General features: G+C 43.6%; 1 long non-coding RNA gene across 1 annotated transcript in view; it reads right to left on the bottom strand.

Annotated features, from left to right (window-relative positions):
- The window catches only part of LOC141176279 (uncharacterized), a 55089-nt gene that overhangs the window by 17476 nt on the left and 16577 nt on the right, over positions 1–21036 (bottom strand). The window contains exon 2 of the long non-coding RNA XR_012253127.1: positions 16722–16750. This is a non-coding gene — a long non-coding RNA (uncharacterized lncRNA). The remainder of the gene's footprint in view (positions 1–16721; positions 16751–21036) is intronic.

Below are 21036 nucleotides of genomic sequence, written 5' to 3'. Positions count from 1 at the left end.
TCCTAGCAGCTATTTTACCATGAAGGCCTGCTGCACAAAGTCTCCTCTTAACAGTTGTTGAAGAGATGTGTCTGCTGCTAGAACTCTGTGTGGCATTGACCTGGTCTCTAATCTGAGCTGCTGTTAACCTGCGATTTCTGAGGCTGATGACTCGGATAAACTTCTCCTCAGAAGCAGAGGTGACTCTCGGTCTTCCTTTTCTGGGGCGGTCCTCATATGAGCCAGTTTCTTTGTAGCGCTAGATGGTTTTTGCAACTGTACTTGGGGACACTTTCAAAGTTTTCCCAATTTTTCGCACTGACTGACCTTCATTTCTTAAAGTAATGATGGCCACTCGTTTTTCTTTACTTAGCTGCTTTTTTCTTGCCTTAATACAAATTCTAGCAGTCTATTCAGTAGGACTATCAGCTGTGTATTCACCTGACTTCTGCACAACACAACGATGGTCCCAACCCCATTTATAAGGCAAGAAATCCCACTTATTAAACCTGACAGGGCACACCTGTGAAGTGAAAACCATTTCCGTTGACTACCTCTTGAAGCTCGTCAAGAGTGTGCAAAGCAGCCATCAAAGCAAAAGGTGGCTACTTTGAAGAACCTAGAATATAAGACATATTTTCAGGTGTTTCAATCTTTTTTGGTAAGTATATAATTCCACATGTGTTAATTCATAGTTTTGATGCCTTCAGTGTGAATGTACAATTTTCTTAGTTATGAAAATACAGAAAAATATGTAAATGAGAAGGTGTGTCCAAACTTTTGGTCTGTAGTGTATATATATTTACAGATATACACACATACACATTTGATTGTCCTATATGGTCAATGGAGCTCCTCCTTGCTCTCCCCTCTTCTTGTCTTGTCCTCTACCCCTCCCTAAAAAAAGTTATTGTATCATCAGTCTTCATCATCCCCTTATTTTTAGTATAATTTTTTGCCTTGCCGCTCTGTAAATATATGTGATTATAAAATACTCTATCATATGTATAAGTATTGAAGGTGAGGTTTAGAGAGTAATTGCAATTTTATCTGTCTCTCAATTTCCCCGTTTATCAACCAATAGAGTAGTTGTGATAAATATGGTATCCACAGTTTTATCTTTGGCTATGTATATTGGTGGTCAGTGGTTGCGCTCCCGTTTGGAGCGAATCAGAGGGTTGGGCACACCTAAATTGGTTGTTGCTGTTATCCAGCGGAGTTTCTGGTCATGCACAGTACCGTGCGCTCCACAGTAGCAAGGAGAATGTCTGAGGCTGGATCGCACTGCTTCATCTGCACACGTTATTTCCGGTGTAAAGTTTCCGGTCATGTGCAGTACTGTGTGTTCCATAGCATTAAGGTGAGCATCCTGAGTCGGAACGCATCGCATCAGTGGGAAGCGTCACTTCCTGCGGTGGCTGATAGGCGCGTACTCCGTGATAATGTATGGTGGTGGATGGGTTGCGCTTTCTGAGCTTTAAATGATCTTAGCCTGACTGCTTCATATGTGGTTTATATCAGGGCACACTGAGCGGCGATTATTGAGTAATGGGGGTTATATCTAGAGAGGGTCAAAGGGGCGGTTACACAGGAAGTTATCAAAATGATTGGGGAGGAGACTGTTTGAGAGGGAGCTCTATATAAAAGGACATGTAAACAAACTGCGGCCCACATAATAGATAGTGTGGGTAGGGGGTCTAAAGAGGAGGGCCAACCCCCATCTTCACACACAAGTGCCTACTCAAAACCATATATAAATAAATAGGAGAACTATTGAGTATAATGGCATAAGAAGCTTTATTTCATAAATAATTCATTTAAAATTAGTACATCACATCAAAAATATGAAATATTATAAAGACAGAGACATACAGACAAATAGTCCCAATTTTTATTGCTGACCTCTACGAAGGGTCCATCCAAGGGGTCATAAAGCATACTAGTGCAGGGATAGAGAGAGAAGCAAGTGATCAAACGGCTTACATGCAATTATACTAAGTTCATGGAGCCCACTCTACCACAAGAGCTAAATTGCACCTCACTCACCGAGTAAAGGAGAGCCCAAGTCTGAGAGGAACGGCACAGGGACTGGTCAATGGCAAAAGAGAGCCTCGACGCACGTTTCGCCAGTGATTAACCTTGGCTTTCACAAGAGGCATGTGTGGTTGCGCTTTCAGGACCTTTAAATACGCCCCCAAGAGATCACGTGTATAGTCACGTGAATCTCCAATATGGCTGCCGAACATCAGATGAAAGGCGGCGTATGTGCTGCGGCTACCACCGCCTCCATGTGCGCGTCCCAGCCGTCATGACGTCAGCACGTGACCGGAAGTGCGGGTAAGCGATATTCCCGGCGACGCGCCGAAGGCTTATTGACAGCTGAGCGCAGCCATAGGGCGGGGGAGACCGGGCGCATGCGCACAACATCTGTGCACAGACAGGCATAGGGGGAAATAATAATATTCATGCATTGAACCTAATATCACATAAAGTATGAGGGATTATAGCACTCAATGATAATCATAAGGATGCTAGCAAACATCAAAATACAAAGGGGAAACATACATTATACAAAAATATATGTGCATATATTCTTCGCCATCTATCCAATCTATTACAGATATCAGGATGAGAGGGGTCCACAGACAAAGTTAGTCTCTACAAATGGTTTGGGATAGACGGTTCTTAAGGCGCCATCAATTATACGAAAATATATATGCACAAATTCTTCACCATCTATCCAATATATTGCAGATGTCAGGATGGAAGGGGTCCACAGACAGAATACATCTCTACAGATGGTATAGAGTAGACGGTTCCTAAAGTGCAATCACTATATAAAAGAAGTGAGTACAAAGAATAAGAACAAATAAAATTTTAAAAAATTAAGAATAAAAACATAGAACCATGGTCCCTAATTTAGGGACCATGGCTCTATGTTTTCATTTGTTCTTATTATTTGTACTCACTTCTTTTATATAGTGATTGCGCTTTAGAAACCGTCTACTCTATACCATTTGTAGAGACGAACTTTGTCTGTGGACCCCTCTCATCCTGATATCTGTAATAGATTGGATAGATGGCGAAGAATATATGCACATATATTTTGTATAATGTATGTTTCCCCTTTGCATTTTGATGTTTGCTAGCATCCTTATGATTATCATTGAGTGCTATAATCCCTCATACTTTGTGATATTAGGTTCAATGCATGAATATTATTATGATCGGATGGCACTTTAATTTGCTACCACATTGATTCTTGGGAGTAGATTTGTCCATTACATACATATTTCCCCCCTATGCCTGTCTGTGAGCAGATGTTGTGCTCATGCGCCCGGTCTCTCCCGCCCTATGGTAGCGCTCAGCTGTCAATAAGCCTTCAGCGCGTCGCCGGGAATAGCGCTTACCCGCACTTCCAGTCACGTGCCGAAGTCATGACGGCTGGGACGCGCACATGGAGGCGGTGGTAGCAGCAGCACATGCGCAGCCTTTCATCTGATGTTCGGCGGCCATATTGGAGAGTCACGTGACAATACACATGATCTCTTGGGGGCATATTTAAAGGTCCTGAAAGCGCAACCACACACGTCTCTTGAGAAAGCCAAGGATAATCACCGGCGAAATGCGCGTCGAGGCTCTCTTTTGCCATTGACCAGTCCCTGTGCCGTTCCTCTCAGACTTGGGCTCTCCTTTACTCGGTGAGTGAGGTGCAATTTAGCTCTTGTGGTAGAGTGGGCTCCATGAACTTAGTATAATTGCATGTAAGCCGTTTGATCACTTGCTTCTCTCTCTATCCCTGCACTAGTATGCTTTATGACCCCTTGGATGGACCCTTCGTAGAGGTCAGCAATAAAAATTGGGACTATTTGTCTGCATGTCTCTGTCTTTATAATATTTCATATTTTTGATGTGATGTACTAATTTTAAATGAATTATTTATGAAATAAAGCTTCTTATGCCATTATACTCAATAGTTCTCCTATTTATGTATAAAAGGACATGTGTTGAATCAGACAGACATGCAAATATCCACCACATTTACCTGCCATCAGGCCTCCTGAAGAGCTAACAGGGCGAAACGTGTAGAGGCGATGTAGAGGATCTTTATCACACATTGATAAGTACTTTGTTTCTATCATGGTTTATTATCCTTGAAGTATAATTGCTCACATTGCTAAGGAAGATATTATTAAAGTCTCCTTATATGTATTCATAAATCGATATAAGTGTGATCCATATGGGCTGCTGGTGCAATTGGTTAAATCACATTTATATGGTCAATTTTGTCTCATGCACAGTGCACTTAAACTATGGTATAATCTTTTAAAATGTATAGGTCTGATCAACTAAATATTGATCTGCTATGGACCTGATTGTTATAGCACTATGAACTTTGAATCACTTCTCTTTCCATTATTATCAGTAAGATAGTGATTTCAAACAGAGGTGTGTGATAATGACACTACTTTAATTTCATATAATTTGATTGATTATCATTTGTTGCATTATGACTTACCCTTAGCACACTAGGAGTGATCTATGTATAGAAACAGAGCTTCCTGTTAGGAGATATAGACATTTATGCAACAAATAGAAAAATGAATAGCAGCACTCACCTTAGTCCTTTGGCTAAAAAGTCCTTTTTGTCATAGCATTCTGGACAATCATATGCAGCGGTCTATCGGAGGTGCAGCGGAGACAGCGGGGAGACGAGAGGACGACGGCCGTTTCGCGACTTACAAACGCTTCTACGGGTCCAAACTATAAAGGAAGTGCAAAAGATTCTTCCTTTATAGGAGGAGTTTAGTATACATAATTAAAAGCTAATTAACATAAAAACATTCATTAAAAAAACATACAAATGCTATACAATATTCTATAAAAAGACTGCCATATCTAGCTTTTCATTTAGCCCTAGCGGGCCCTGGGCTTCTTCTTTTAATATCCATTTCCCTTCTCTTGCTAACAGGAACTGATTGTGATTTCCCCCTTGTATGGGGTATTTTAACTGTTCAATGCCTGGAAATTGCAGTACACGAGGGTTTGCATTGTGACATTCCCGAATGTGTTGAATCAATCTAGGTGAGCCTTTACCAGAGGAAATGGAATCATAGTGTTCTCTAAATCTGACAAATAAAGGGCGGATGGTTTTTCCGATATAATAGAATTTACATGGACAGTATAATATACACTGCTCAAAAAAATAGAGGGAACACTTAAACAACACAATGTAACTCCAAGTAAATCAAGCTTCTGTGAAATCAAACTGTCCACTTAGGAAGCAACACTGATTAACAATCAATTTCACATGCTGTTGTGCAAATGGAATAGACAATAGATGGAAATTATTGGCAATTATCAAGACACCCTCAATAAAGGAGTGGTTCTGCAGGTGGGGACCACAGACCACATCTCAGTACCAATGCTTTCTGGCTGATGTTTTGGTCACTTTTGAATGTTAGTTGTGCTTTCACACTCGTGGTAGCATGAGACGGACTCTACAACCCACAGAAGTTGCTCAGGTAGTGCAGCTCATCCAGGATGACATATCAATGCGAGCTGTGGCAAGAAGGTTTGCTGTGTCTGTCAGCGTAGTGTCCAGAGTCTGGAGGTGCTACCAGGAGACAGGCCAGTACACCAGGAGACGTGGAGGGGGCCTTAGGAGGGCAACAACCCAGCAGCAGGACCGCTACCTCCGCCTTTGGTCAAGGAGGAACTGGAGGAGAACTGCCAGAGCCCTGCAAAATGACCTCCAGCAGGTCACAAATGTGCATGTGTCTGCACAAACGGTTAGAAACCGACTCCATGAGGATGGTATGAGGGCCCGAAGTCCACAGATGAGGGTTGTGCTCACAGCCCAACACCGTGCAGGACACTTGGCATTTGCCACAGAACACCAGGATTGGCAAAGTCACCACTGGCACCCTATGCTCTTCACAGATGTAAGCAGGTTCACATTGAGCACATGTGACAGAGTCTGGAGAAGCCGTGGAGAGCGATCTGCTGCCTGCAACATCCTTCAGCATGACCGATTTGGCAGTGGGTCAGTAATGGTGTGGGGTGGTATTTCTTTGGAGGGCAGCACAGCCCTCCATGTGCTCGCCAGAGGTAGCCTGACTGCCATTAGGTAATGAGATGAGATCCTCAGACCCCTTGTGAGACCATATGTTGGTGCAGTTGGCCCTGGGTTCCTCCAAATGCAGGACAATGCCAGACCTCATGTGGCTGGAGTGTGTCAGCAGTTCCTGCAAGATGAAGGCATTTAAGCTATGGACTGACCCGTCCGTTCCCCAGACTTGAATCTGATTGAGCACATCTGGGACATCATGTCTCGCTCCATCCACGAATGTGACTTTGCACCACAGACTGTCCAGGAGTTGGTGGATGCTTTAGTCCAGGTCTGGGAGGAGATCCCACAGGAGACCATCCGCAACCTCATCAGGAGCATGTCCAGGTGTTGTAGGGAGGTCATATAGGCACGTGCAGGCCACACACAATACTGAGCCTCATTTTGACTTGTTTTAAGGACATTACATCAAAGTTGGATCAGCCTGTAGTGTGTTTTTCCACTTTAATTTTGGGGGTGACTCCAAATCCAGGCCTCCATTGGTTAATAAATTTGATTTCCATTGGTGATTTATGTGTGATTTTGTTGTCAGCACATTCAGCTTTGTACAGAACAAAGTATTCAATGAGAAGATTTCATTCATTCAGATCATGTGTTGAGTGTTCCCTTTATTTTTTTGAGCAGTGTATATACCACATGTTTGGTCCTGCATGAGAAATTATTTTACTTCGTGCCATATAGCTCCTATTTTTAGATTTTTCCCTGTAATGTGTGCCTGGCAAAAAGAACAATTACCACACCTGTAATTTCCAGTCAACGAATTTTCTTCTAACTATGTCTTTTTTTCGGTAGTGCGTCTAAATCTATTATGTATCAATAAATCTCCCAAATTTTTATTCCTTTTATATGAAAAAAAGTAACAGCTACCAATATGCTACTTCATTATGACAGTGCACATCTTTCTCATACTAAAAGAACTGTACCATATAGTCAATACTTGAGCATAAGAAAAATTAACAATACTGATCAAGGTTTTTTGAAACAGGCAGAGGAACTAACAGGTTCTCTAGGAGAGGATAGATACCCAATTACACTACCGAGAGAAGCACAAGATAGAGCACACAAGAAAAAACAACATGAATTAATCAAACAACAACATAAAAATGCAAAAGTAGATTCTAACCAAAAGAGAAAATGTATTTTTAATTTTAAACAAAGTGCCAACACAGATCTAATACAGAATGCAGTAAGGAACAATTGGCATTTACTTGAAAGTGATCCGGATCTCTGTGATATAGCTTTGAACAAACCATTATTTTCATATAGAAGGAATAAATATTATATTATAATATTATACTGTCCATGTAAATTCTATTATATTGGAAAAACCATTTGTCAGATTTAGAGAACACTATGATTCCATTTCCTCTGGTAAAGGCTCACCTAGATTGATTCAACACATTCGGGAGTGTCACAATGCAAACCCTCGTGTACTGCAATTTCCAGGCATTGAACAGTTAAAATACCCCATACAAGGGGGAAATCACAATCAGTTCCTGTTAGCAAGAGAAGGGAAATGGATATTAAAAGCAGAAGCCCAGGGCCCGCTAGGGCTAAATGAAAAGCTAGATATGGCAGTCTCTTTCTAAAATATTGTATAGCATCTGTATGTTTTTTTTAATGAATGTTTTTATGTTAATCAATTAACTTTTAATTATGTATACTAAACTCCTCCTATGTGTAGAAGCGCTTGTAAGACGCAAAACGGCCGTCGTCCTCTCGTCTCCCCGCTGTCTGCGCTGCACCTCCGATAGACCGCTGCATCGAAATAAAGGACTTTTTAGCCAAAGGACTAAGGTGAGTACTGCTATTCATTTTTCTACTTGTTGCATAGATGCCATCCTTTAGCCTTTGCACCACTATTATTGTCCTTTATCACTGCTGGTGTTCAGCTATATAAATATCACACAGTGGTGCCTGAAGATTTTTTCCATTCTCCTGTTGGATATAGACATTTGACTCGGGTCATCCAGGGCATCTGAGGGCTAGCCGCCGTGGAGCGGGGGCGCCGTAACGCTTTCCCGATAGGGTGCCAACCTCCGCTGTTAGGCAGGGAAATTGATAGGTGTTAAATTAGGGTCATTTAGATAGTCAATATACAGAAATTTGAGGTATTTGAAAAGTTTCTTTTGGGTAAGGGTATGTGCACACTGTCAGGAATGGCAGCGCTTTGAAAGCAGCATACTGATGCTGCGTCCAAAGCGCTGCACACAGGTAAATCCGCATGTGTTTATTGAACACATGCGGCGTCACCGCAGCCTATACATTACACTAGTAGAATTTCTTTTGCAGTATGGAAGAGAAATTCTACTAGTGTAATGTATAGTCTTCACAGACAGCAGCATGTCAATTTCTCTTGCGGAGACTAGCATTTCAGCAAGAGAAATTGACATGCTGCGGTCTGTGAAGACGTGTCGCATGTCCTTCTCCGCGGGTGAGCCGCAGGAGCAGATAGACGGATAGTGGGCATGGGATTTATATAAATCCCACCCACTATGCTGTAACATCTGGCCGCTGCAGATTGGAAGCAGACCAAGTGTGCTGCGTCCAATCCGCAGCAAACACTGACCGTGTGCATGCACCCTAACACTTTATGGTGTCTGTGTGTTCGTGGTCATATTTTTGACATTTTAAAAACCCTCGTCAATAAAAATTTATGTTTTAACTGGTCCTATTATGATTCATAAATTAGCTTTTCGGGACATTTTTCTTAAATAAAATTCAGGAGCTTACAGGTCATCGCCCCTGGGTGACCCCGCGGCCATCTTTCGGCCCAGGGTCACCATGGAGACCATCGGCACAACGCCGATGGGCGCAGAGAGGGAGCTCCCTCCCTCTGCGAAACTCCTCGATGTCGCTGTCACTATTGATAGTAGCATCATAGGGGTTAAAAGCCCGCGATCAGTGCTAGCACTGATCATGGGCACTGCTACAGGGTGTCAGTCCTCATATAGAGCTAACACTCGCACTTGATCGCGGTGGCGGTCTCTGTGAGCCCGCCCGATGCGAGGAAGTATATGTAGGCGGTTTGCGGGAAAGCAGATCCCGTGGCGCCGTACATATACTGCTAGTCAGGAAAGGGTTAAAGAATCACAAAATAATGAAGAAAAAAACATAGTATGCGCTACCGATTCCAGACAATTTTGCATTCAAAAAGTTGAATGGCGTTCCTTCCCATTTGAGCCTTGCACCCGAACAGTAGATTTCCACAACATATGGGGTATCGGCAAACTTAGGAGAAATTGCACATCAAACTGTATGGTGCAATTTCTCCTGTTGCCCTTGTGAAAAAAAAAAAAATTGGGGTTAAAAGAACATTTTTTTTGTAAAAATTTGATTTTTTTTATTTTCACAGCTCAACTTTATAAACTTCTATGAAGAACCCGGGGGTTCAAGTTGCTCACCACACATCTGGATACATTCCTTGAGGGGTCTAGTTTCTATTGTTTAAGCACATCAGGGACTCTCCAAATGCGATATGGCGTCCGCTAGTGATCCCAGCAAATTTTGCATTCAAGAAGTCAAATAGTTATTTCCCTTCCGAACCCTGCCATGCGCCCAAACAGTAGTTTTCCATCACATATTGGTCATCGGTGTACTCAGGAAAAACTGCATAACAAATTGTAAAGTGCACTTCCTCCTGTTACCCTTGTGAAAATGCAAAATTTGGGGCTAAAAATTTTGTTGGGAAAAATGTGATTTTTTTTTTTCATAAGTTATGTTATAAACTTCTGCGAAGTATTGGGGAATTCTAGGTGCTCGACACACATCTAGATACATTCCTTCAGGGGTTTAGTTTCCCAAATGGGTTCACTTGTGGGGGATGGCTTTCCACTATTCAGACACACCAGGAACTCCCCAAACACCACATGGCATCCGCTAATGATGCCAGCCAATATTGCATTCAAAAACTCAAATGGCACGTCTGTTCCGAGACCTGATATTCGCACCAACAGTACTTTTCCTCCACATATGGGGTATTGGCGTACTCAGAAGAAACTGCACAGCAAATTGTATTGTGCATTTTCTTACCCTTGTGAAAATTCTACTGTGTCATGAAAGTTAGCCGCCATCTTAGGTATGATACGTCATACCTGAAGATATTCCCTATTGTCACACAGCTTCTACCATGTCAGATTTCTGCAGCCCCTGGTAAACAGAGCAATTCGCCCCCACCTCTGGAGATCAGTCTCCAGAAACGTTTTTGATATGGTAAATAGATGGGCCATTTTTTCTGTGTCCAAGCAGGACAGAGTCAGCTAGGCCCCAGGGGGGTAATTAACACCTTGATGTCACTGGAAACCAAAAGCAAACCATTTGTGCATGCCTGCAAACCTTTCCATTGTCCAGGAACCATGTGCTTTCTTTGTGGAAAATGGCCACCCAAAAGCTACAAGATACACTATCAATTTCTAACCACACGATACAAGTTAGGGAACCCAAATAAAATGTATCATGTGAGGAAGGTGCCCGCGGACACAATCATGGGACTCATAAATCCCTGAGTGGCCTGGAAAGCTGGATATTTAGAAGAACCATATACAAGGTCTCAGGGGAGGCATGTTTAGAGTCAATGGCTTCCCCACAAGAGGAGGATCACGATGAGACCTCTGGTGATACGATGAGGTCACCCCAGGGAAAGTTATGGGTACTTTTCTAAAATGAAGCTAAAATGAGCATTGGTTGGGGGGCGGGTTTTAGTAAACTGACATCACCAAGAGTGGGCGTGACAGGACTTTAGTATAGCCGACAGTCAGAAACCCCCTCAGTTTGACCCAGGAGATGATGTGAACAACTCCTACCGTCGGGTCCAGGTATCTGAGTGGGAGGAGCACCTTTGCCATGTGCTACTGAGGCCTGGACGACTGCAACTAAGCTTGAACCTGTGGGATCGCAATCCTCCCTTGCACCACAAGAACGGTAACTGATTTATAGTTGTTATTCCTGTGTTTTGTACTTCTAATTGCTATATTTCTTATTCTGGCCAAAATACCATTGTATAGTTAATGGTATAGCCTTGTAATCTAGTGTATTCTTATAATCGATTAAATCATAAATTAATCGTGGGCTGTATCCTTTACTCTGCATATACGAATCCATTGGTCCGGAAACGCTTGGCTGAAACGCTACTGGGTTGGTTCCTGACCCGATACAAGTCTATTAACGGACCGGGCTTGTATCAAACGAGAACTGGTGGCAGCATACCATCTGGGGGATTTGAGGAAGGCTGGCAGTGACGGTCAGAGGTGTGGATATATATTACTGGCGCAGCCAGGGGAATATATATACCGCCCTCACTGAAGAGGGCCTCAAATACCCAGAGGGCTACAGGACGGCCTCTCTGGCGACCACTCACTCTAGGTGCAGTACCTTGACTGACCTGAGAGGCAAGGGGGCGCCAGAGAGTTGTGCCTGTATCGTGGCGTCACGGATTGGTGACGTGTAAGGGACAACACACCACCGTGCTTTCCCCCCCTGGTAGCAGCTTCCTGGCACCACTTACTCTAGGTGCAGTACCTTGACTCACCTGAGAGGTAAGGGGGAGCCAGAGAGCTGCACCCACCGGCCGGCTTTCATCAAATCTACATTTGGGGCTTAATGAACATTTTTGTGGGAAAAATGTGACTTTTTATTTTCACGGCTCTACATTATAAACTTCTGTGAAGCATCTGGAAGTTCAACGTGTTCAACACACAACTATATACATTCCATGAAACAGGGGCGGACATACCGTCGGTGCAGCTGCACGTGGGCTCGGAGGTGCAGGGGGGCCCTTGCAGGGTGGCTAATAATGAGGGCAATTGCCCTCATTATGAGCAGCGGGCAGGGAGCGATTGATGCATCTCCGTTGCCAACAGGAGATAAGATAATGGCTGCGGAGCTGCACGAATCCATCCTCTGCTTCCTGCCCAGTGCTTTCTCTCTCATACAGGCGCGCACGGCTTGATGACGTCAGCATGTAGTGCGCGCCTGTGGTAGAGGACAATGAATGGAGTGGGGAGAGGACAATGAGGAGAGTGGGGGAGATTATAATGGGGGGGTGCAGAGAGGTCAATGATGGGGGTGGGGAGAGAACAATGAATGGAGTGAGGAGAGGCCTCAACTGTACTTGAGGACACTTTCAAAGTTTTCCCAATTTTTCAGACTGACTGAATATATATATACAGTACAGACCAAAAGTTTGGACACACCTTCTCATTTAAAGATTTTTCCGCATTTTCATGACTTTGAAAATTGTATATTCACACTGAAGGCATCAAAACTATGAATTAACACACGTGGAATTATATACTAACAAAATAGTGTGAAACAACTGAAAATATGTCTTATATTCTAGGTTCTTCAAAGTAACCTTTTGCTTTGATGGCTGCTTTGCACACTCTTGGCATTCTCTTGATGAGCTTCAAGAGGTAGTCGCCCAAAATGGTTTTCACTTCACAGGTGTGCCCTGTCAGGTTTAATAAGTGGGATTTCTTGCCTTATAAATGGGGTTGGGACCATCAGTTGTGTTGTGCAGAAGTCAGGTGGATATACAGCTGATAGTCCTACTGAATGGACTGTTAGAATTTGTATTATGGCAAGAAAAAAGCAGCTAAGTAAAGAAAAAGGAGTGGCCATCATTACTTTAAGAAATGAAGGTCAGTCAGTCCGAAAAATTGGGCAAACTTTGAAAGTGTCCCCAAGTGCAGTTGCAAAAACCATCAAGCGCTACAAAGAAAATGGCTCACATGAGGACCACCACAGGAAAGGAAGACCAAGAGTCACCTCTGCTTCTGAGGAGAAGTTTATCCGAGTCACCAGCCTCAAAAATCGCAGGTTAACAGCAGCTCAGATTAGAGACCAGGTCAATGCCACACAGAGTTCTAGCAGCAACATCTCTACAACAACTGTTAAGAGGAGACTTTTTGCAGCAGGCCTTCATGGTAAAATAGCTGCTAGGAAACCACTGCTAAGGACAGGCAACGAGCAGAAGAGACTTGTTTGGGCTAAAGAACACAAGGAATGGACATTAGACCAGTGGAAATCTGTGCTTTGGTCTGATGAGTCCAAATTTGAAATCTTTGGTTCCAACCACCGTGTCTTTGTGCGACGCAGAAAAGGTGAACGGATGGACTCTACATGCCTGGTTCCCACCGTGAAGCATGGAGGAGAAGGTGTGATGGTGTGGGGGTGCTTTGCTGGTGACACTGTTGGGGATTTATTCAAAATTGAAGGCATACTGAACCAGCATGGCTACCACAGCATCTTGCAGCGGCATGTTATTCCATCCGATTTACGTTTAGCTGGACCATCATTTATTTTTCAACAGGACAATGACCCCAAACACACCTCCAGGCTGTGTAAGGGCTATTTGACCAAGAAGGAGAGTGATGGGGTGCTACGCCAGATGACCTGGCCTCCACAGTCACCAGACCTAATCCCAATCAAGATGGTTTGGGGTGAGCTGGACCGCAGAGTGAAGGTAAAAGGGCCAACAAGTGCTAAGTATCTCTGGGAACTCCTTCAAGATTGTTGAAAGACCATTTCCGGTGACTACCTCTTGAAGCTCATCAAGAGAATGCCAAGAGTGTGTAAAGCAGTCATCAAAGCAAAAGGTGGCTACTTTGAAGAACCAAGACTATAAGACATATTTTCAGGTGTTTCACACTTTTTTGCTAAGTATATAATTCCACATGTGTTAATTCATAGTTTTGATGCCTTCAGTGTGAATGTACAATTTTCATAGTCATGAAAATACAGAAAAATCTATAAATGAGGTGTGTCCAAACTTTTGGTCTGTACTGTATAACAAGTGTATTCTTGTTATTTCTGTTAGTCACAGTGCCCTCTTTTATTACATATATAAAATGCCATAAAAGGAGGGGTTCTAGGCACATTTCTTGCACAGGGTCCCCAAGATGTCAGTGTTCGCCCCCGCCTTGAATGGTCTAGTTTATGGAGGTTTCCATTTTTAAATCACATCAGGGGGTCTCCAAAAGTGACATGGCGTCCGCAGTCGATTCCATCCATTTTTTGCATTCAAAAAGTCAAACAGTGCTCCTTCCCTTCCGAGCCGCTGTGCGACAAAACAGTAGCTTTCCCCCACATATGTGTTATTGGCGCACTCAGGAGAAATAGCACAAAATATTTTGGAGTCCATTTGTGAAAATAAAAAATTTGGGGCTAAAGTTACAAATTTTAGAAAAAAATAAAATGTTAATTTTTTTCCTTCCACATTAATTCTTGTGATGCATTAATTCCTGCGAAGGAATAAACTTCTTGAATGTGGTTTTGAGGACTTTGAGGCGTGTAATTTTTAGGCCCTGTTCACACATGTTGTTTTTTTATGTCAAAAATCTGCAGCAAAACTGATCTCTGGAAGGAAATCAGCTGGGTCAAAAACAGAGGTTTTGCTGCATTATTTATGTTGTTTTGGTGCGTTTTTGGATTTTTTTTTGCAGAATTATCTCTTGTTCATGCTTTGTCTCTTTTATGCATGTAAATTAAGTACAGTGAAAAAAAACATCTCATTCTGGTTTTGGCATAATAGTGGGGGAGGTAAATTGTTCAGGATTCATACTCATACGTCCAAGGTTGTAAAGGGGTTAAGGGTATAAAAATTAAAGGTTTGAAAATTGCGACATTTTCACCAAATTTCCATTTTTTTCACAAATAAACGCAAGTCATATTGAACAAATTTTACCACTAACGTGAAGTACAATACGTCATGAAAAAACAATTTCAGAATCAGTGGGATCCGTTGAAGCGTTCCAGAGTAATTACCTCATAAAGTGGTCAGAATTGTAAAAATTGGGCTGGCAGAAAGATGAAAACAAGCTTGGGGGGTGAAGGGGTTAAATAAAATTTGGTGAGATCATGGTCAAATGACCTTGATGTCACCAAACGTCCTTAGGAAGTCTTAACCTCGGAATAAAAACGCTGGTGACCTCTAAGGCTATGTGCCCACGATGCAGAAATGCTCAGGATTTTTCCCGAGCGTTTCTGCATCTCCCTGGCAGAAAAAAACACATGCGGATTGTACATGTGGATTGTACATGTGGATTGTACATGTGGATTGTACATGCGGATTGTACATGCGGATTGTACATGCGGATTGTACATGCGGATTGTACATGCGGATTGTACATGCGGATTGTACATGCGGAATGTACATGCGGATTGTACATGTGGATTGTACATGCGGATTGTACATGCGGATTGTACATGCGGATTGTACATGCGGAATGTACATGCGGATTGTACATGCGGATTGTACATGCGGATTGTACATGTGGATTGTACATGCGGATTGTACATGCGGATTGTACATGCGGATTGTACATGCGGATTGTACATGTGGAATGTACATGCGGATTGTACATGCGGAATGTACATGCGGATTGTACATGCGGATTGTACATGCAGATTGTACATGCGGATTGTACATGCGGATTGTACATGCGGATTGTACATGCGGATTGTACATGCGGAATGTACATGTGGATTGTACATGCGGATTGTACATGCGGATTGTACATGCAGATTGTACATGCGGATTGTACATGCGGATTGTACATGCGGATTGTACATGCAGATTGTACATGCGGATTGTACATGCGGATTGTACATGCGTTTTTCCTGCCAGGGACATGCGGAAGTGAAGTGTTCTTCACTGGCATTTCCGCATGCGGGTTGTCAAGCGCTTTCCAAGCGATTTTAGCATCACTTGGAAAGTGCTTGTCAACTTGGTCACACTATATGAATCCATGCAACCGGCATATAGTGTGACCCGAGAGAATGTCAAAAAATAAACAAATAAATATATACTTACCCTCCGATGGCCCATGCTGGCTTGCTTCACCGTCCCGACTGCTGGCAGTGGTAAACTGAAGGACTTGCCGACGTCAGCGTCGCGTGACCCGTCACATGACTGTGACGTCAGCGCAGGTCCTTCATTCCATCGCGAACTGCCACCAAGCAAGGAGGAGCGCGCCGCGGGCCGCCAGAAGGTAAGTATCATATTTATTTTTTATTTTATTCTTTTTTTCACAGTTTCTATGGTACCCGGGTCCGGAGGAGAGTCTCCTCTTCTCTAGACCTGGGTACCAGCCGCACATTAGAACGCATGGAAGGTGCATCTACATATACAGTGATGCGTAATCCATTCGTTCTAATGCAAGTCAATGGCGGCGAAAACGTAGCACTTCCGCAAAATAATTGGTAGTGCTGCGTTTTTTTCCGCAATGATAATCCACAGCGGAAATTTCTGCAGCATGTGCACAGCACGTGCGGATTATCATTGGGGAACATGGCAGGCCTTCTACCATGCGTTTTTTAAGCATTTCAGCAGCGTTTTTGCCGCTGCGGAAACACTTAAAAAACGCATCGTGGGCACACAACCGACGAGAGTTGGGGTCTTGGTCAATTGCCCAGTTTGCTCTCCACCCACTTTAATGCTGGCCTTAACTGTAACTAGGGCTTATTTTTGGGGATTATATTTCAAGCATACGCCAAAAACTCTGTAAAATCATGCAAAGGCTTATTTTAGGTGTAGGTTTTATATCCAGGAAAACACAGTATTTATAAAGATATTGTCCTAGTAATGGACATAAGAGAATGAAATCAGACTTACCCTCTTCTGTGCCGTTTAAGCTTTGTCTGCTGAAGAAAAAAAAATGTCAAGTATTTAGGATTTACACAGAGAGTGATACTACGCATCAAACACGTTCCTCCAACCTGGCCCAAACAGGTTCTGGGCAATAGAACTGTCACCAAATTGAGTTATTAGAAAATTTTCTGCGCAGAAAAAATCCTGACCATGTGCACAGAACTTGCAGAATGTCATAGGAAGTCATGGGAAAAGGTATGCAATGCGTTTCTGGAGCGTTTATGCGCTGCAAATACGCAACAAAAAACGCACCAAAAACGCATCGTGGGCACACAGCCGAATAACTTGTGTTTTTGAAGGGTTATATAACCCTGAGCCACTGATCTCACACCATAATTACAGAAAAAGTGATGCCCTGCATCAAATTCAGGTAATTCCAGCCTAGTCCAAATGGGTTCTGGGTATCAAAAATGGCATCAAAGTAGGCAATTAGCCAGTTTTCACAGATTTGAATAAGTATCTGGTGTTGCTAAATGGTTGAATGAATATTGGTCTTACATCACCAGCACACAGAAGAGGAACACCCATATTATAATCAATTTCCTTCAGGATGGTCAAAGTGGTTACTGATCTGAAAAGCTGGCATCAAAGTGGACAAAAATTGTAACTTTGTACTGATTTGAAGAAGTTACTGGTTTATTTTTAGAGTTAGAGGGGTTGTCCGGCCTTAGGTTACAAGTCTGAAGTCACTGCATGTGATTGCAGACTTGTGAATCCTCACAATGCACACACTGCTCACTGTGAGGATCCTCCGGTGCCAGCGCCATTAGTGGGCAGTCATGTGACCACAAGTATGCAAATTGCATACTTCCAGCCACTTTCTGACTAGATTGTATCCAGCCTCACTTAATACACTTGCATTGAGGGAGGTCACGCTCATATAGTCAGGATATGGCTGAAGTATGCAAATTACACATGACCGCCAACTCCTTGTGCCGCCATCGGAGAAATCTTACAGTGAGCAATATTTGCGATGTGAGGATTCACAAGTCTGCAGGTACATACAGTAGCCTAAGGCCGGACAACCCCTTAAACTCTAAAAAAAACTAAATCAGTAACTTATTCAACCCACGACAAAGTTGAAATTTGCCCACCTTGATGCCAGCTTTTCTGATTAATAACCACTTTGGCCATCCGGAAGGAAACTGTGATGTGGGTCTTCCTCTTCTGTGTGGTGGTGCAGTAAAACCAGTAGTACTAAGTCATACAACCATTTGCCCACTTTGATGCCAGTTCACATGCCCAGAACCCATTTGGGCCATGCTGGAGTGACCTGAATCTCATGCAGGGCATCACTATTGTATAACAGTGATGTGAGATCACTGGCCCACAGTTATTTAAAAGGGGTACCCCAGAGAGATAGACATTTATTTTGGACTGTTCCTGCACTCAAATTATAAAGAGGAGATGCCCAGTGCAGATACATAATCTTTTTAACCCTTTTAATTCCGTGACAGGATCTGCTCTTTCACTGCTACCCCCTCCCGCCTGGGTCATTACATCATACACTAAGTGCTGCTCCCGCATGTAGGGAACAGGTAGCCTGAGGAGAGGAGGCGAGGCAACTCCCGTTGTCGGCAGGGAAACAACTATTAGACTGGGTAATAACAGCGAGGAGCTGCACACTGCTGTAATGTCCCAGACAGAGGGGTGAGCAGTGCAGTGAAAAGCAGCGCCTGTCACACCAGCCCCATAATGTCTCCCTGTCTGCAGTCCCAGGTGAGGGGACATGTCGAGGGCATCGCCTGCTCACAGCTTCTAATAGCAGCCCCTTGATAATGTCTCATTCACAGGGCTACTAGCAGGGAGCAGGAGTTATAAAGATTATTATAGCGCGCTGGGCATATCATCTTTATAGTGTATGAGTGCAGGAACAGTACAACTTTTTTTTTTTTTATCTCCCCGGAGTACCCCTTTAACCAATTAAAAAAAGTAACTTATGCAAATCTGTAAAAATAGGCTAATTGCTGACTTTGATGTCAGTCCTGATGCACAGAACCCGTTTAAGCTGGGCTAGAGAATTTATGTTTGATGAAGGGCATCCCTATATGTGTAACAGTGGTGTGAGATCAGTGAACCAAAGTAATTTAACCCCTAAAAATACCAGTTCTAATGCTTGAGACAAGTTAAAGTGACCTGATTTTGACTCGGACCATCACTATTGTGGGGAGTTCACACTACATACCATATAATGTATACATAGCACTATACTATATACCAGTGTTTCCCAAACTCCAGTCCTCATGGCCCCCACAGGTCATGTTTTCAGGATCTCCTTAGTATTGCACAGGTTAGAGAATTCATGATGCCTTGATAGTAATTCCATCACCTGTGCAATACTAAGAAGATCCTGAAAACATGACCTGTGGGGGCCATGAGGACTGGAGTTTGGGAAACATTGCTATATACCATCATCTAGTAGACACCTCGTAGTGTAAAACTGTACCTGTGTATATAATATGCAGTGGGGAGTTCACACTATATACTAATGTATACATACTCTATACTATATATTATTGTATAGTATATAGCTCAGAGTGAAGCTTTGCATGTGTACATCATATTTAGTGGGGCATTCACACTATATCTTGTATACAAAGTGCTATACCACATACTATCACATAGTATATACCTCATTGTGTAAAGCTGTGCCTGTGCATATAATATATAGTGGGGAGTTCACACTATATACTACATATTGTATACATAGCTCCATACTGTATACTATTTGTCAGGAAATATAAAAAATATCTCTCTCTCCAAGCCCCTCATCCCCACAAACCCTATACCATAGTAAGGAGTAAAGCTGACAATCTAAAAAGCTGCTTCAATGTAAAGTGGCAGTGCACACAAGAAGTGCCAAACTTAATTATTCAGGCTAATTACCATAAGAAATGGAGCCCTTAGTAAAAGACACATGCGATGAATAGACACCTTGAAACATATGGACTAGAGCAGGGGTCCTCAAACTACGGCCCGCGGAGGATTTTTATCCGGCCCGCCGAGCTGGGGGCAGAGGAGAGCGGTGCCAGCGCCCGCCCTTCCCCCCGCTTGCTCATGGCCCCGGCAGCCGGATACTTACCTCTCGTGCCTCCGCAGATCCACTGTCTTCCTGGAGCATGCTCCCTGTGACGTGTCAGGTCAGAGGGTGCGGTGACGTCTTTACACCGTGCCCTCCCCTGAGCCATCACAGGCAGCGCAGAGCAGGATGAGGCCGGCAACGCTGGAGTCCGGAATTGAGCAGTTGCAGCAGGTGAGGAGGAGGGAGGTGAGTATTGCATTTTTTTTTTAATGTATGGAGGCATGGGACATAATATTAGGGGTGACATCCTGCATGGGGCATTATATGGGGGAGGGGTGACATGCTGCATGAGGCATTATATGGGGGGGGTGACATCCTGAATGGGGCATTATAACGACAGGGGAGTGATATCCTGCATGGGGCATTATATGGGGGGGTGACATGCTGCATGGGGCATTATATGGGGGAGTGACATGCTGCATGGGGTATTATATGGGGGGGGTGACATCCTGAAAGGGGCATTATAACGACAGGGGAGTGATATCCTGCGTGGCGCATTATATGGGGGGGTGACATCCTGAATGGGGCATTATAACGACAGGGGAGTGACATCCTGCATGGGGCATTATATGGGGGGGGGGGTGACATCCTGCATGGGGCATTATAACGACAGGGGAGTGACATCCTGCATGGGGCATTATATGGGGGGATGATATCCTGAATGGGGCATTATAACAACAGGGGAGTGACATCCTGCATGGGGCATTATAACGACAGGGGAGTGACATCCTGCATGAGGCATTATATGGGGGGATGATATCCTGAATGGGGCATTATAACAACAGGGGAGTGACATCCTGCATGGGGCATTATATGGGGGGGGTGACATCCTGAATGGGGCATTATAACAACAAGGGAGTGATATCCTGCATGGGGCATTATATGGGGGGGTGACATGCTGCATGGGGCATTATATGGGGGGGTGACATCCTGCATGGGGTATTATATGGGGGAGTGACATGCTGCATGGGGTATTATATGGGGGGTGACATCCTGAAAGGGGCATTATAACGACAGGGGAGTGATATCCTGCGTGGCGCATTATATGGGGGGGTGACATCCTGCATGGGGCATTATAACGACAGGGGAGTGACATCCTGCATGGGGCATTATATGGGGGGGTGACATCCTGCATGGGGCATTATAAAGACAGGGGAGTGATATCTTGCATGGGGCATTATATGGTGGGAGAAAGGG

This window comes from Phyllobates terribilis, unplaced genomic scaffold (assembly GCF_046119375.1).
Source record: "Phyllobates terribilis strain yellow unplaced genomic scaffold, ASM4611937v1 Scaffold_23__1_contigs__length_19252631, whole genome shotgun sequence".
NCBI lineage: Eukaryota > Metazoa > Chordata > Amphibia > Anura > Dendrobatidae > Phyllobates > Phyllobates terribilis.
The sequence above is the reverse complement of the archived record's forward strand: the minus strand, read 5'-3'. Positions and strand labels throughout refer to the sequence as shown.